Genomic DNA, 15,724 nt, shown 5'->3' on the forward strand with positions numbered 1-15,724 from the left:
TCGGAATCATGAAGGGAGTGGATTTAGTAGTAGGATGTGAGGCTTGAACTGGCCCTGCCAATCCAGAGACATTTTCCCACATCTTTTCTGCTTAAAACAATGAGGACCTTTCGAAAGGTGCACCACAGCACAAACAGAGAATGTGCAAAATGGACCCAGGACAGATTCACTAAGTGGATTGGTCCTGATGAAAGTCTGGAAGTCAAAAAGTTCAAAAATGTTTTTAAGCAAACTTCAGAAAGGGACTTTTTCACTTATATGAAGAAAAGTGTTGACATTTTTTTAAGACCCACGCACCTTTGTAAAAACAAAATCCTTCCCAAGCGGGCCACCGCTAAAATTGAAGCCGCCACCATGGAGCTGATAATTGAACCAGTTTGGTCCCACTAGAGCTCTGGACCGTTGGATATTTCTCACTGAAAACTTTCTAAATCCCAATACTGAATGCCACTTAGTCATTTTTTCGGAGGTGCTAGGAACATATTTTTTGGTATGTACTAGAAGCCTTGAGCAGGAGCAAAGCTGAAATTCAGTCCACTGCTGTGGGACTGCTGGTTTGAACCTTTTTGCAGCAGGTTCCCCTGAAGCTCTAGAGCAAACATTTTCAAAATTTCCAAACTTTGTCTGGTGCCCCAACAACTACAGAAGTACACATATGAGGTCCCCAGAACCTCATTGGAAGGCCCTTAGAGATACCCATGGTATTAAGCAGAGTAGAGCAGCAAAGTGCTGTCCAAGTTCAATTGCCTCTGGTAAGCTGAAGACTTTAGGAAAAAGGCCTGCTGCAGCTTGTTGTGTCCTGTAGTCACATAGGAGGTTGGCTAACTGACCATTGGATTCCACTTCTTTGTCCTGGATACAGGGGAGAGCAGGTCCAATACTTTAGGGCTTTTCTCAGGTCACAGGCAAAAGGTCCAGTCCCCTTCTGTTTGTCCACAGGTTCAGAACGTATTCTGAGGAGGGTTGCTGAGGATGCCACATTTATGCATGGCTCCAGAAAGTGGGTGGGGTGACTCCTGAGCAATCTCTAGGCAATGGAAAAATATTTCCCAGAGGCAACCCTGCCCACTTTTTCAGTAGTTTCTCTTTACCTTACTCCAAAAATTAAACAGTGTCCCTCACACTCAAAATTCAAGATGGGAAAGCCATTCTCCCTTTGTGCAGAGCCTGTGTGCACACCCATAGGTGTGGCCAAGGTAATGACCAGACCCCTCCAATGCCTGTGGTCACTCAAAATTGTTTTTAAGTGTAGCTTTCCTCCCACTGGCTTTGGTTTAAGCCTGACCACGGGGATCAAGACTTTGGGAGTTTCTAGGTGCCATCTGATATTTACTTGTTACAGGACGAGCCCCTTTGAAATTAATTAAGTTCCTGAGCCCACCTCAATTGATCTTCTGCCAGGGAAAGAAAAACACACTCTTGGGCCGTTGTCCTGCTCTGGGAACAATTTTCACACCTAATTCATGCAAAGGACAGGCTAGGGAGTGGGTGGAGAGCTAATTCAAATTAATCTCCAGCAGTTTCAGGCAGGGTAAAGGTAACTTTTTTAAAGTTACATTTATAGTATATGTAATAAGAATCTTACTTCACCATTTATATTGATTTTTTATTTAATATAAAAATAAGTGCCTGATTTAGAGTTCTGCAGACATTTTACTACTTCACAAACCCAGGATATATCCCATCCTATGTATTACAAGTACATTTTATCTAATGGCACTTATAATACAGTGGACAGGATATCCGTTATGTTTTTCATAGAGTAACCTGTCTGTCAAATTCTAAATCAGGCCCTACATCTTTGAATGCAGTCTAAAGCTGGCACAGGCCGGAAAATCATACATTAAAGTGCCTTATCTATACTTTGACTTTTTCTATGTGCAAACTACAGTGACAGTGTCATTTTGGGCGTAGTCACTGGGGGAATATGCCTTTTGTTAATGTCACACAAGTTCCACTATTATATATTATGCACCTTTCTAATCTTGTGGGTATCAGGGTGCACTTATTTATTATTCAGGCTTTATCAGATTTTCATGCCTGTTAAAAAGTGTTTTTGACATGTCTGTACAGTAGTCTTCGAGCTGCTGCTGTCAGGCTACTCATGGTATGCCTGAAGCCATGTTTTCACTCCCACTATAATTGATGGCAAAACAGATGCTGCAGCTACACGTGGGATTTAACTTTCCATGCCAGGGGTGTATTTCTGCACCATATGCTATGGCCTTATAGGAAAGTAAATTATGCCAATCAAGCGTGAAGCTGATTTCCATATGTTTTAGGGGACAGAGCGTAAGTATTGGGCACTGGATAGCAGTGTCCCAGTATTAGAGTTAACGATTACTGCCAAAGCCCCAAAAACAATATGACCACATTTATAGATTTTGTAGATTTTCATAAATTCATGTTTCTTGACATTTTTTCTGATTACTATGCAAAATAGTTTTAATAGTCTCTGTTTCAGGTGTGAACATTTTATTTATTTATTTAAGTATTTATTTAGCCATTTTATTTAGCATAAAACAGTTCTAAAACGATAACAGAGTACTTTACACTTATGAACAATTGATTTGTTACCTAAACATTTGACATTGAAATAGGTATATATATATATATATTACCAGTGGGAAAGTATTAATAAATGATAGCAGTTCTCTTATTGAAGGACAAAGTCAATTCCAGAGCTTAGGTGCACGACCTGAGAATGGTAGTTGTGTTTTCTTTTCTTTCTTGAAATCTGTTGTTTCTAGTAAGAAAGTTTCTTAACTACTGGGGATGCTTTGAATGCCAGACGTGGGTACTTTGTGGGGCACACATTTTGAAACTCCTCTGTGGAACTTTGTGGGTGATGTAGGCTAGTTTAAAAAGCCTATTTGCTTCTATTGGCAGCCATTTTAGTGTTTTCATAAGCAGAATTATTTGATATATTAGCTTACCCAATAGATAAATCTAGTCACCGAATGGACAATTGCTTTGATAAAAACCAGTTTGATTTAAGAAACAGCATGTAGAAGGAAGTTTTAATAGTAACATCGCTTGGGTGCTTAGTTCACTGTTTTGTGTCATTCCACTGTGATTAGCTGTTTTATACCTTTTTAGCCGTCTCACTATTGTGAACCCTTAAGTAGTGCATATGTATGTGGAATTGTAGGTTGAGTGTTTTGTCCAGTAGGAAGCCAAGGGGTTTTGCCAATTTTATAACTTCTGGATTGTGATTGATGCTGGATAAGCTGTTGATAAGTCTTTTGAACAGGAATTGTGCAATTTGTGTGGGATATCACTAGACACTCTTTTTGAAGGTGTTAAGATTAAGGCGATGGTGAGACATTAAAGATGGAATTTCCTTTAGGATTTCCTCTAGATAGTTGATATCCTTCAGTGACCGTATTTTCAGATAGATCTAGTCCTACCAGCATACAATGAAATGCTAGTGTTATTGAGTGTGAAAAGTGTTTGTCATATGACGGAGACTTGGTATGCTCCTTGACTGAGATGCAACGTGTTTGATAGAAAGTTAGTAGGTTTCACTCTTGCCTTCTGTTTTCTAGGTTTAAAGTCAAACATCTTTCTTTTTCTTAGAACGTTCAGGAGGGTTTTATGGTTTTATGATGAAAAATGACAATGACAACCTCATGAATTGAAGGGTATTACCATATGCCTGGAGTATAATGAAGTATTTGTAATACAACTTACTTAGTGCTATAACCTTCTCTGAAATCCGATTGACTTTCATCCAGTAAGCTGATAGCCATGAAGTATTGATTGAGTTGAGAGGCAACACAGCTTTTTAATACTTTGGTTAGAAAACATAGGCTTCAAACTGGTTAAAAATTGTTCAAATCCTTTGCTTGCTTGTTTTGACCTTTTTGACGCAAGTCCGGCACTACCCCTTCATCCAAAGAGATGTTGATCATTTTAGTTTATAAGTTTGCAGCAGAGTGGTGGTTGTCTTTTACCACAGTGCAGTTCATGGGTTCTAAAATGTGACCTAGTTTTCGAAGTAGTGTTTAAGATTTAACGTTGAGAGACATCTAAAAAATGTAGCAGGGTTCTGTTAGATAAATGTGGTTAGCTATAGTTCCAATCCTGTTTGGGTTATTTTGTAGTTGAGAGCTTTATTTTTACTTTTCTCTTAAAAGTTGGAAACCTTTTTGCAGTTCTTTTTCTTATGTATGATTAGGTTCGACTGGAGGTGACTGGTATGCTATTTCATTATCTGAAATAGCTATCTGGGATTGCTTTTGCTTGCTTTATTTCCATTCTTACACTGAAATGTTTTTTTAGATTTTGTTTCTTTTTTTAGACAATTGCTTCCGTGAAATTAAGTAGCAATGTAACCAGTGTTAGACCTGAAATCTTTTGTCATGGTTTTCCCGCTAACTTTTACCCTTCAACCCTCCTGTTTGCTGACTTTGTTTTTGATAGTTTTAAGAAACTGTACACTTTACCGCTGCTAACCAGTGCTAAAGTGCTTGTGCTCTGTCCTTAAAGTATTGTGATTTGGCTTAAACCCAATAGGCATATTTAATTCCCTAGTAAAGCAGTACTTCATGTGCCCTTGGCCTGTAAATTAAATGTTACTAGTGGCCATGATTGTGTCACCCACCTAGTAGAATGTTCACCTGGCAAATTAAACCTTTTGCCAAGACCAAATCTTCCTTTTTAATACATTAGTCATCCATAGGGTAGGACCCGGACAGACTAGGGGGCAGGGGACAATGTACTTTTAAGTTTTACATACCCTGGTAGTGAAAACTCTTACATTTTCCATATGAGAACAATGGATTTATCTTATTACACTTAATAAGATGTAACTTCCAGAGGGTAGCAGGTACTAGTTCACATTTGAAGTCTTTGGAATTGTAATGAAAAAATCCTAACTTATGGTGAAGATGGATTTTAAATTATAATTTTGAAAATGCCACTTGTAGAAAGTTGGTATTTTCCTGCCCGAGCCAGTTGGTGCCTGTAGCCTGTCTTTGGGTCACATGACTGGGTGTAGCTGACAGTTGGACTTTGTGTCCACAATAGAGACCCTAAGTGAGCCTGGACAGGCCATCACTGGCAGGATGGGAGGATGGAGCTGAACACAGCCCTACTGACACTTGAATAGGCTGTGTCCTGCCTCCACACAAAGGGCAGCCTACCACCCATAGTTAGTCTGGAGTCAGGACACAAAAGGCAGGATGCCTGTGGACTTCAAAGAGGATGTCTAGAAGCTTCTCCTCCAGCTGCGCTGACCTGCTGCCCTCTTGCCTGGGTGAGAATAACTGGGCCTGCATCTGCTGAACCCAGGACCCAAAAATGACTTTCAAAGGCTAGTTGGCTGGCATCCTGACTAGACTCTGCCATCAATGAGTCTCCCCTGCCAAGTAGTGCCACTTCAGTTCTGTACCCTTGGAAGTGGGCCTAAGATGCATAAAATGCTCCACTAGCCTCTGTGAACCCGGCAGAATGGACACATCTCCTTTGCTATGTGGCACAACCCCTGGCTGAACAGACACATTTTGCCACTGCTGCATGGATCTCCACTATCACAAAGACGAGCATCATGGCCCACTGCCTATTCGAAACCACTCTACGGAATACATTCTTAGGACTTTGGCCAAAAGGTTGTGGTAAAGAGAACTAATTTGTGTTGGTGTGTAGAGTGAAGGAAAAAGTAAATGTGTCAAAACGCAAAGACAAAATGGCCACCAGAATGTTCCAGAAGCAACGTTCAGCACGCACCCACAAAGCCAAGCAGCAACATCAGTTGAGGCAAATAGATACTAAACAAAGTGGATCATCATCTGAACTTTGTCTAACAGTTCTCCAACCTCAATATTAAGTGAAAGTGAAGAAAGTCATTGTGCCATGTCAATGCTCACCTAAGAGAAGTATGCATGTGTCAGACTTGTTGCCTGTGAGAAGAAAAGTCAGTCAAAGAAAAATCGACATGTCAAAATAACAAAATCATACAAACACTGTCCAGAAATTACACTGAAAATAAATGGATGTTCAAAAACTATCATCATCGACAGTGGTGCTTCGATAAATATAATGTACAATAAATAAATAAATAAATAAAGTACAATGAACTGTCCATTATTGTGGCTCACACTGCCAACGGCCTAAGTGTACACTTGGGCTGCACCAACACCCATGAAGAGTAAAGGTTCATTTCTGACAATAGTGAAACATAAGAAAATAAATGTTCAAGCACTGATATGTGTACTTCAGGAGACAGCAGCAAGTGCCTGTTTGCTCAATTTCACATGGCTGCTGACATGGAACTGATTTCAGTGAATTAGAACATGAATGCTCATCAGGAGCAAGATAGTAGGTCATTTCCCTTCATTGTTTCATGGTTTGGGAAACAGTAAAACTGCACATTAATAAGGATGTCTGTCCTGTTGCTCAAAGACATAGACAAGTTGTTTTTCATTTAGCAGAAGCTCTTGAAGAAGAACTTGAATCATTTCTAAAGCATGACATTATTGAACATTCCACTGGTGCAACGCCATAAGTTTCTCCCATAGTAGTAGTGCCTAAAGAGGACATGAACGATCTATGCAAATAAATGGTGCCAAAGTCTTTTCTCAACTTGAATTGAATAAAGGTTATCATCAGTTAGAACTCAAAGAACACTGCTGATTTATTACAAGTTTTGCTACACATGTTGGCTTGTTTAGATACAAGAGACATAGGTGCATATATACAAGGAACTGACGCATCGGCTCTGATGCGTCAGTTTCCTTGCATCCCCCTGTGCCCTCCTAACGACACCATGGGAGCGATGTATTTACAATACAGCACACCATGGTGCATGTTAGGATAATAGCATCAACATTTTTGATGCTATTGTTGATCTTTGGTGGACTAGTACCAAAAATATTGGCGCTAGTCCAGCCCAGCACAGGGCAGCCCATAGGCTAATGCACTAGCGTCACTTAAATGTGTGCCCTGAGCAAGCATTAAAAAATTACGATAAAATGGCGTAGTAAAATCTTGTAAATTTCACAGCGCCATTGTTTTGGGCCTCCCTGCTGGGGAACTCTCCCCTTGCATACATTATACCTGGCGCAGGAATAATGTGGTGCAAGGGGTTAGAAAGTGGTGCAATGCTTTCACTGCACCACTTTGTAAATATGGCACAGGGTGGGGAACTTGTTAGCGTGGCCTTAGCTCAAAAAAATTACTTTAAGGCAGTGCTAGGGACTCGTAAATAAGCCCCTTAGTTTTGGGGTGTCATCGGCTGCAGAACGTTTCCAAGATGTCATACGACACGCACTACAACTTGTTAACTACAGCGGTGACATATTGGTTGTTTGAGGTACACAGAAGAAGCACAATAAGGCCCTCACACAAGTATGTTGCTTACTCAGTGATGCAGGTTTGACTTTAAATACCAACAACTGTGAGTGCAATAAAATAAAACTGAAATTCTTTGGCAATATATTTTCTGAAGGGGGTGATGTCTGATCCTGCAAATGTACAAGCTTTAACAAATGCTGACCCCCCCCCCAAGATGTTTCAATGGTACACTTGTTTCTTGGAATAGCAAGCTACTGTTCGTGATACATAAAGGACTTTGCCACAGTTAGTGCTCCACTATGAGAATTAACCAAGAAAAATGTTTCATTTAAATGGTCAAGAAAATGTGAAAAGAGTTTCAACAGGATCAAACGTGCAACAGAAAATGCCATAAAAATTGCAAACTTCAATCCAAAGCACCATACTGAAATTGTGGTTGACACTAGCCCTGTTGGGTTAGGCGATATACTTGCACAGCATAGTGGACACCCAAATGCAAGAAGACATATTGTGGCCGATGCTAGTCGAAGTTTATCTCAAACAGTAGGTGCTTACTCACAGCCTGAAAAGGAAAGTTTGACTGTGGTATGGGCTTGTTAACATTTCCATGTATTCCTGTATGAAAAACCTTTTACTCTGGTGACTGATCATCAAGCCTTGCTGTCTATCTTTCGCAAGCCAAAGGTCAAGATGCCACCTCGACTTGAAAGATGGGGACTACGAACGAATACACAACTATGCATTGACCTGGAAAGGATCAAAATCCTGATAACTATTTTTCAAGAGTGCCTATTCAAGGTCATGCCACTTCATCCAAAACGGCTGAGGCCTACATCAATTTTATTGTCAAGTCAAGTACACCAACTACTGCATTGTTAGCCCAGATCATCACTGCTATAAGTCATGTAAGTGACGTTAAATTTAAAAGACATAATCACACATCAGTCATGGATTAAACATGAACAAACACTAAGTAATGATGGCGCATATATAAAAGTAGAAAAAAGTCATAGTTGAATTATCCATAACTTGGGAAGGAGTTATTCTGCGAGGATCCAGGATCCTGATTCCAGAGAGTTTATGACAAAAAGTGATAGAAGTTACTCACATAGGACATTGTGGTATTGTTGTGACAAAGAGAGCTTTTCGAGACCGTGTTTGGTTTCCATACCTAAATGAAAGAGTTAATAGAGAGCTCAAAGCCTGTCATATATGCAATTGCCTATTGACCAAAATCACTCAACTAAGCTAAATATGTCAAAACTCCCCAAATTTGTCTGGGAGAAAGTAGCCATCGATTTTTTTGGTTCACTTGATAATGGACATTATTTAATGATGATAATAGATGAATATTGACATTTTCCAACGGTCGAAGAACTTTCATCCACAACACATGAACGAGTGATCGAAAAACTGGATGGCACATTACCAACATGGGGTTTGTCATCCATTGTGAAGTTAGATAATGGTCCACCCTTTAATAGCAAAGAATTTAAGGAAATTCTGGTTCGTCTTAATGTGAAATATCACAAGATCACACCTTTGAGGTCACAGGCCATGGACCTGTTCAGTGTTTTAAGGGCACGCTAAAGAAAGCAGTGCAGGGTGCAACTCTTGAGAAGCTCAATTTGAGAACAGTGATGAACTCTACAAGCTTATCATTCAACACCCTACTCGACTACCGGTGAAAGTCCTGTGACTTTGATGTTCAGGAGTGCAATGGCAACCAAGATACCCCAATGAACCACAAAGCGAGATACAAATGAAAACTTGATTCATACGAGGGACTTAGCTCAAAAAGAGAAAATAAAAATGTATGCAGACAAGATGCAACATGAGAAAGACTGCTCGGTCCACAAGGGAGATTTGGTTATCGCTCAACAACTATGAAAAAGACAATCTGATGCTCCTTACGAGGCCGTGCCATTTCAAGTAACATCTACCATAGGACACATGTTGATTGCCCACCCACCTGGGAAGTCTTTTACCAGAGACTCTTCTTAATTAAGGCCTGTGTTTCATCAAGCTTCAGTTTGAGATGGTGAAATAAAGACTGATTGTGAAAACTCAATGACTGTTGCTGATTCATTACCATCCTTAGCATTTTCTGACCTTGAGGACGACCATTCACAGCTTCCAGTAACCAGATCGAGTAGACAGATCAAAGTTCCAAGAAGATTAATTGAAGAGATTTGTTGTGCATGTTTCTGTATATATACATTTTGTGTCTAATTATTTCAAAACAATTGCAATTTTTCATTTAGCAGAGGGGGAGATGTAGTGTCTTGCATAATTTGAATGGAACTTTTATGGCTCCCCTAGGACTCCATATCAGTGTGTGACTTAATCGCTAGAATATAATGTATAATCATTTTCTTTAGAATGTAGGAGTTCACAGACACACTCAGAGGAATAGAGATGCGGGATTTACAGCTCAGTGTGTGGCCTAGTCATTCAGCTGAGTACTTGGCTGGGAAAGATACTACACCAGATAGGACCAATGATTTCTCATCCTTCTTCCTTGCAACCTTTTTAAGTATGACAAGTAGCACCCAACAAGATTGGTGGCTACATTGTTTGGGGCTACCCTATCATTTAAAGTTTGTCAGCCTTTCCCTAGTGCATAAAATTAAGTTTTTCCACAAAGATGTAACTTCAGGCCTACAGGTAAAAAATAGAGCACTTTGTATCTCACGGATGACAGGCTTAGGGCAGCTCAATTGTAGGAGTAGTGCCCAATGATCAGAATCTGAATGTCTCATGATTGTTGGTTTGTGAGAATAAATATAGAGGATAGATCCCATGCAATTCATGGATATGTCATGGTGAATATGCAGAGAAGATACCAAATCCACAAACTATGTAAAAGAAGAGTTTGTCAGTGTGATTGACAGCCTCACGCAGCAGCACACAGTAAATGCCCGCCATCTGTGAGTGTTTGGAGATGTAGCCCGGACAGTGTCTCAATAAAGATATAAAAAAAGAATAAAACTTCTGACTCTGGTGCATGATACATGCTGTTGCTGTGAGAGCTGGGCATCAGTGCTCCCTACCTCTAGCACCAGGGTTTCATATAGACCGAGACTGAGATGGCAAAGAAATTAATAAGATTGCGGAGTCTGGCTTTCAGCATAAGTATTCCTTTTTTCAAGTAAGTGGCTGCAAGAAACGGCTCCTTTTCTACCAGCAATCCCTAGGCGAGGTGGCTGCAAATCCTGGTGCTGTCAAGATGTTTGATCACGCAACAAACATTAGAGAAACCTCCCTTTGGCACAAGGGTTCCTGAGTCTGTGAAGCAATTCACAGACGTTCATGAAGCGAGAGATGCAGGGGACCAACAGCATCCAGTGTCCAGTCAGTGATGCATTCCTCCAAAGTGGCAACATGTAACGGAGTGACTGTCAGTGAGTGAGTCATATAAGACTGTGCGTGAATAAGAAGGGAGCCTGTGATGAGCCCGCAAAGCAGACACAGCGGTCTATAAACAGATGCAGGATTCCTCTTCCAGCCAAAAGGCACTGACTCCTCCTGGTAGTAAATGCAAGCAGTATCTTATCAAAAGTATTTTTTTCTAATTTAACATGCGAATTTTGAATGGGGTAGTGTGGTACCTAGCAATTCAATTATCCATTCATCATTGTTTATACCTGGCATTGCTTTACAAGGTAACAGGACAATGGTCCTGAAACTATGTTCTTCTTGGGAAGGAAGAGTGTAGCATGTACATACCTGTATCTGCATAACAACAACTATTAGAGGTTTTAACTATGTCTATATCTTTTATCATGAATGAAGATGAAGACATTGGAGCGTGTGCTTCTCTTGCAAGGTTACATTGTTTCTTTTTAGTTCGGCTACATGATGTGTCCTGTAATGTGTAATGGGCAAATCAGATTTAGTTCCTGTCGTTTGGGTCGGGGGTAGGCACGGTTTTCTCTCAGCTGCCAGTATGCCCAGAGATGTTCGGGAGACCAATCGGTTCTTTCTACAGCGCCCATGCCAAAACTATCCCTGCTAATTTACATCTGTGTTACCACTAACTGAATGAGAAAATTGTCTTTCTTTAAAACATAATTATGCTGATTTAGAATGAGATTGATTTTCAAGTGCACATAGCATGGGGTCGAGCAAAACGCACGTAATTGCATCTGTAATGATATCTAGTCAAAGTTTGAGACAAAGTAAAACAAATGAACAGAAAGTTTTATTTCAACTTGCATCCATGAAGGATGTGCTGGTGCTATGCGGCAACGGCAAACAGGGTGGAATGAAAAAACGAGGTGGCTTAATTTGTAAAAGAATATGTGCCGGGGCCCAGATTTTGCTCGGAAGCCGCCGGTGCCATTGTCGAGTGTCAGGGTTGCCCAACAACAAGGCTAATATATCACACTTCTTCCTTCCACCAAGAAACTCTTCCGGTCTCTTTTCTCTCTCTGCAGGTTCTTTTTCATCCCTGCTTCCTTCTTTGTCACTCTTTTCCGCCTTGCTTCTTCTCCTTTCCCCCTATGCAGCCTTTCTCTCTCTTGTTCTGGCTCAAACTCTGAGTAAAGAAAAAGTCCCGGTCCCCAAAAGAGACTGCTGGTGCCCACCACCTGCAGCCATCTATAGAAATTAAGAGTGCCTGCAAAGATAAACTGAAATAACAGTAGACTATTGTTAAATAAGAAACATTTTGATTTACATACAATATAGAGTATCCTATATGGATGAAACCCTTTTTCTATGCTAAGTGTGATTAAATCGGCTGGTAAATTATGTCTGTGAAACATCCAGGAAGTTGACAAATATGTGAATATCATTTTAGCGGAAAAACTCTATAGTATAGCATTCACAAAATCCTTTCCGACCCTGTAAATGATCAGAGATTTGTTACCTAAAAGAGCTGGAGTAAATCCGTTTCCAGAGTGGGAAGGGGAAGCAAATAGTCCTAAACTTGGTGCCCATGATGGGGAAGGAGTGCAGGTGTTTGAAGGTCAGACTGAGTTGGTTGCAGGCCATAAAATAAAAATGTTCTATATATCTGGAAAATGCATTTCAAGTAGACCTTTCTTGTAACATAAGAAATAACAAACGCTAATAATGCAGCTTTGTATGCAGCCTGGGTATTAGATAAAGATATATCTTAGAGTTTAATAATATGAAATACGCGTGTATTCAAAGGGGATCCGATTCACCAAGGTAAATACACAATTGTAGATCCAGGCGCATGTGGAGCTATTCCTACACCATTTTCCAGTTAATATTTACACCAAGGTGTAGCCTGACATGAGGAGTAGAGCCTCCTATGGCTGAATTTATAGGTGTAAGGTTACCATTAGTCACTTTTAAACTATTGGAGGAGATCTCCACCGCTGCCGCGGATATCTCCCTATAGGAAAGTATAGGGAAATATCATGGCTTTATAAAATAAATACATTAAAATATTTGAATGTAAAATCTAAATAAAACACATTTAAATAAGTAATTATTACCTGAAACATTTACGATAAAAACCTAGAACACGTTATCTCATCAGATTAAATGTGTATAACATTCTAAAATAATTTAAACAAAGTAGATTAATTGGTAAATAATTTTTAAACAACAATTTAAAAATAAGTACCGGGAGAGGTTTCAGGGCCTTGGATGAGTACCTAAGCATGGAGATTGAGCATTATTGTTGAAATAATCATACTAAGGTCAACAAGAAAGCGGAGAGATAAGTACAGGGTACAGGCAAATGGTGCTACCTCTGAAATCGCCCCTTTGGGTGGGGCATTCATCAGAGATGCTTGCTGTCCCCTCTTTGGTCATCTTGACCATTAAACAACTTGCATCCGGGAAAAGGAAAGATTCCCAAATCAGATGCATTGAATGAGTCCCAAGGTGGGAAGACATTGTATTCTTATATACAGATGACCTCTATATTTGGCAGACCCCACTCACTCAGTTCCTTACGTACATAAAATGATAAATACACCCGAAAGATTCTCAGGCCTATGCATTAATTGGTCTTATCAGTCATATATCCACCGATATCCTGGTCACTATCTAAGAAGATGTGTTGACATTATAGATTGTGCTGAACAGTTTCTGGTATCTGGGAATCCAAGTTACCAGGTGAGAAGAAAAGTTTAATAGATGCAAACTGGATGACATTCCTGGATGGCCTTGACTCCAGTGTAACTCACTGAAAAAGCCCCCACTCTCCGTGATGGGCAGAGCTGCCCTCTTCAAAACAAATGCGTTGCCTTGACTATTATATGTAGTTCAGAAGACACTATTTTTGGTCCCAGACAATTAATTTCAGAAAGTTGATGGAAAATGATGCATCTTGTTGTGTGACAGTGGGACAGCTAGTTTAGTTATGATGATGTTGCAAAGAGGCAGGGGAATAACATTGGCAGAAATTAACAAATACTTTTGGGCTTTGTAGTTATAAATCATTAATGGATGGTTATATAGTGCCTTACATGAACCACTGAAAATCACTGACTGGCGGGCAATGGGAATGAGGGGACATTTGGGACCACTCTATGGCAGGAAAGCACCCACTGCATGGCAACACCACACAGTCACAGTGCCCACAATCTGGTAACAAGTAATCCAGAAAAATGAATGTGAGAACATGGTTACATTAGAAACCCACCTGTGGGACACCGAAATCCTGGGAGAACTGCAGACCCTCAAGGGTTCTCATAAATGGCAGTTGATTGGCATCATCAAAATGGGGGATGTCTGGAGACCAGAGTGACTCAAATCTTTTAATCAGTTAGTACAATATGAGCGGTCAGACTCCCAGCAGTATAGAATCTTCAAATGACACATGTGCTGCTAAAACACTCCTAATATACATCACAGATTAAAGAAGAATCCCCATTGGAACATGTTTTTTGCTCTCCACCTGTGAGGATTTGGAGTGTACCATATGGTATGTCTGGTAGCCCTACTGTGCAGTGAACTCACAAATACCATCTTGTGCCCAGTCAGGTACATTTACCTAACCTTAAGGTCAACCCTGGGTAGCTATGGTTGCGAGCAGTAAGGCTTAGCAAAGGAGCAATGCGTAAAGCTTTTAACACCACCAAACAACAGAATAAGCAAGTCACATGACACAAAAGAAACAAGAACTAGAAATATAGATTAGATTTTTATGAATCTTCAGAGACCTTGATCATCAAAATCCACCAGAGATATCGAATTTTAAAGGAATAAAAAACTTTAGCATTAACCGCAAGCAAAATCCTTAGAAACTTTTGAAAATTTTGGAAAAGTTAGTTCAGCAAATCTGGCCTGAGTTGGGTGACCAAGTTTGACAGCACAGAGGTCCAGGTGGCCAGAGAGGATACTTTGGACACTAACCTGGCCACCAGAGCCTTTTTAGAGCAAGATCCAGACTTTACAGGATGACCGCTATAGACGATTTTGGAGTGTTCCTGATGCTGAGGGATGCAGGCTCAAAGATGGTCAAGGATGCTCCTTATTTTGTGTGATCTACGGGGGTTAAATCCTTGTTCCACAGGGGAGGGGGGGCGACTCTGTCCATGGATTTTAGTGTCCCCCCACAAAGTCCTCTTTGCAGGGTCCCAAGGGCTACCAATGCAGACCTTGCACTTTTGCAACACAGCAGTCAAGGGCCTCCAAAAGGTGGAGGCGGGGGTCCCTTTTGCGTGATGAATCCGGTCACAACCAGCTCTCCAGCAGACAAGGGTGCACCTTTTGGTTATCTCCAAATAGTCCTTGGGGGTGCCCGGCGTCCGGTAGCAGCAAGACTTCTGTAGTGGCTACCAGAGGTACAGCCTGGGCTCCTTCAGCGTTAATGTCCCCAGTGTTGTTCCGGGGGGGGGCAGTCAACTGACCCTTGGAGTCTATGCTTCAGACTGTGGCCCAGGGATCAGCATTTCTCTGAGCTAGGCACGCAGAACAGGGTCCAAACTTCACTAGCCCAAAGTGCAGAAGGTGCAGTCACTCCAGCGCCACAGCCTCGTTTGTGCGCTTTCAATTAGTGCAGAGTAGTCTTCCTCACATACTCTTTCCAGGCTCAGTGGCCTTGGAGTTCATTATTGCCCATTATATCCCCGCAAAGTGCCCTGAGGGGACAACGCGGTCACTAGTGATGTATGAGATATGGCTATCCGAGGGTTCAACATTTTTGCCAACATAGCAGAATCCTACATTGACTGTAAGGACCTTGGTAGCCCACCCCAGCAGTGAGGCTACCATGGGGCTACACACTCTGAAAAACTGGTTTGTGAACTGTTTTTCCCTCCTCAGTCCCTGGCTGTACTCTGTCTGCAGGAAACAAAAGGCATCCTGTCCAAAAATGTTGTCGCAGTTGCCCTTCAAAGGCGGCTTCACCTTTTAATCTCTCCTTTTGGGTTAACACCACATGTAGAGCCATCCTTTGGGAGGAGGTCACACCTTCTAGTGTGGCAGCAGCCTTTGATTC

This window comes from Pleurodeles waltl, chromosome 1_1, assembly GCF_031143425.1.
Source record: "Pleurodeles waltl isolate 20211129_DDA chromosome 1_1, aPleWal1.hap1.20221129, whole genome shotgun sequence".
NCBI lineage: Eukaryota > Metazoa > Chordata > Amphibia > Caudata > Salamandridae > Pleurodeles > Pleurodeles waltl.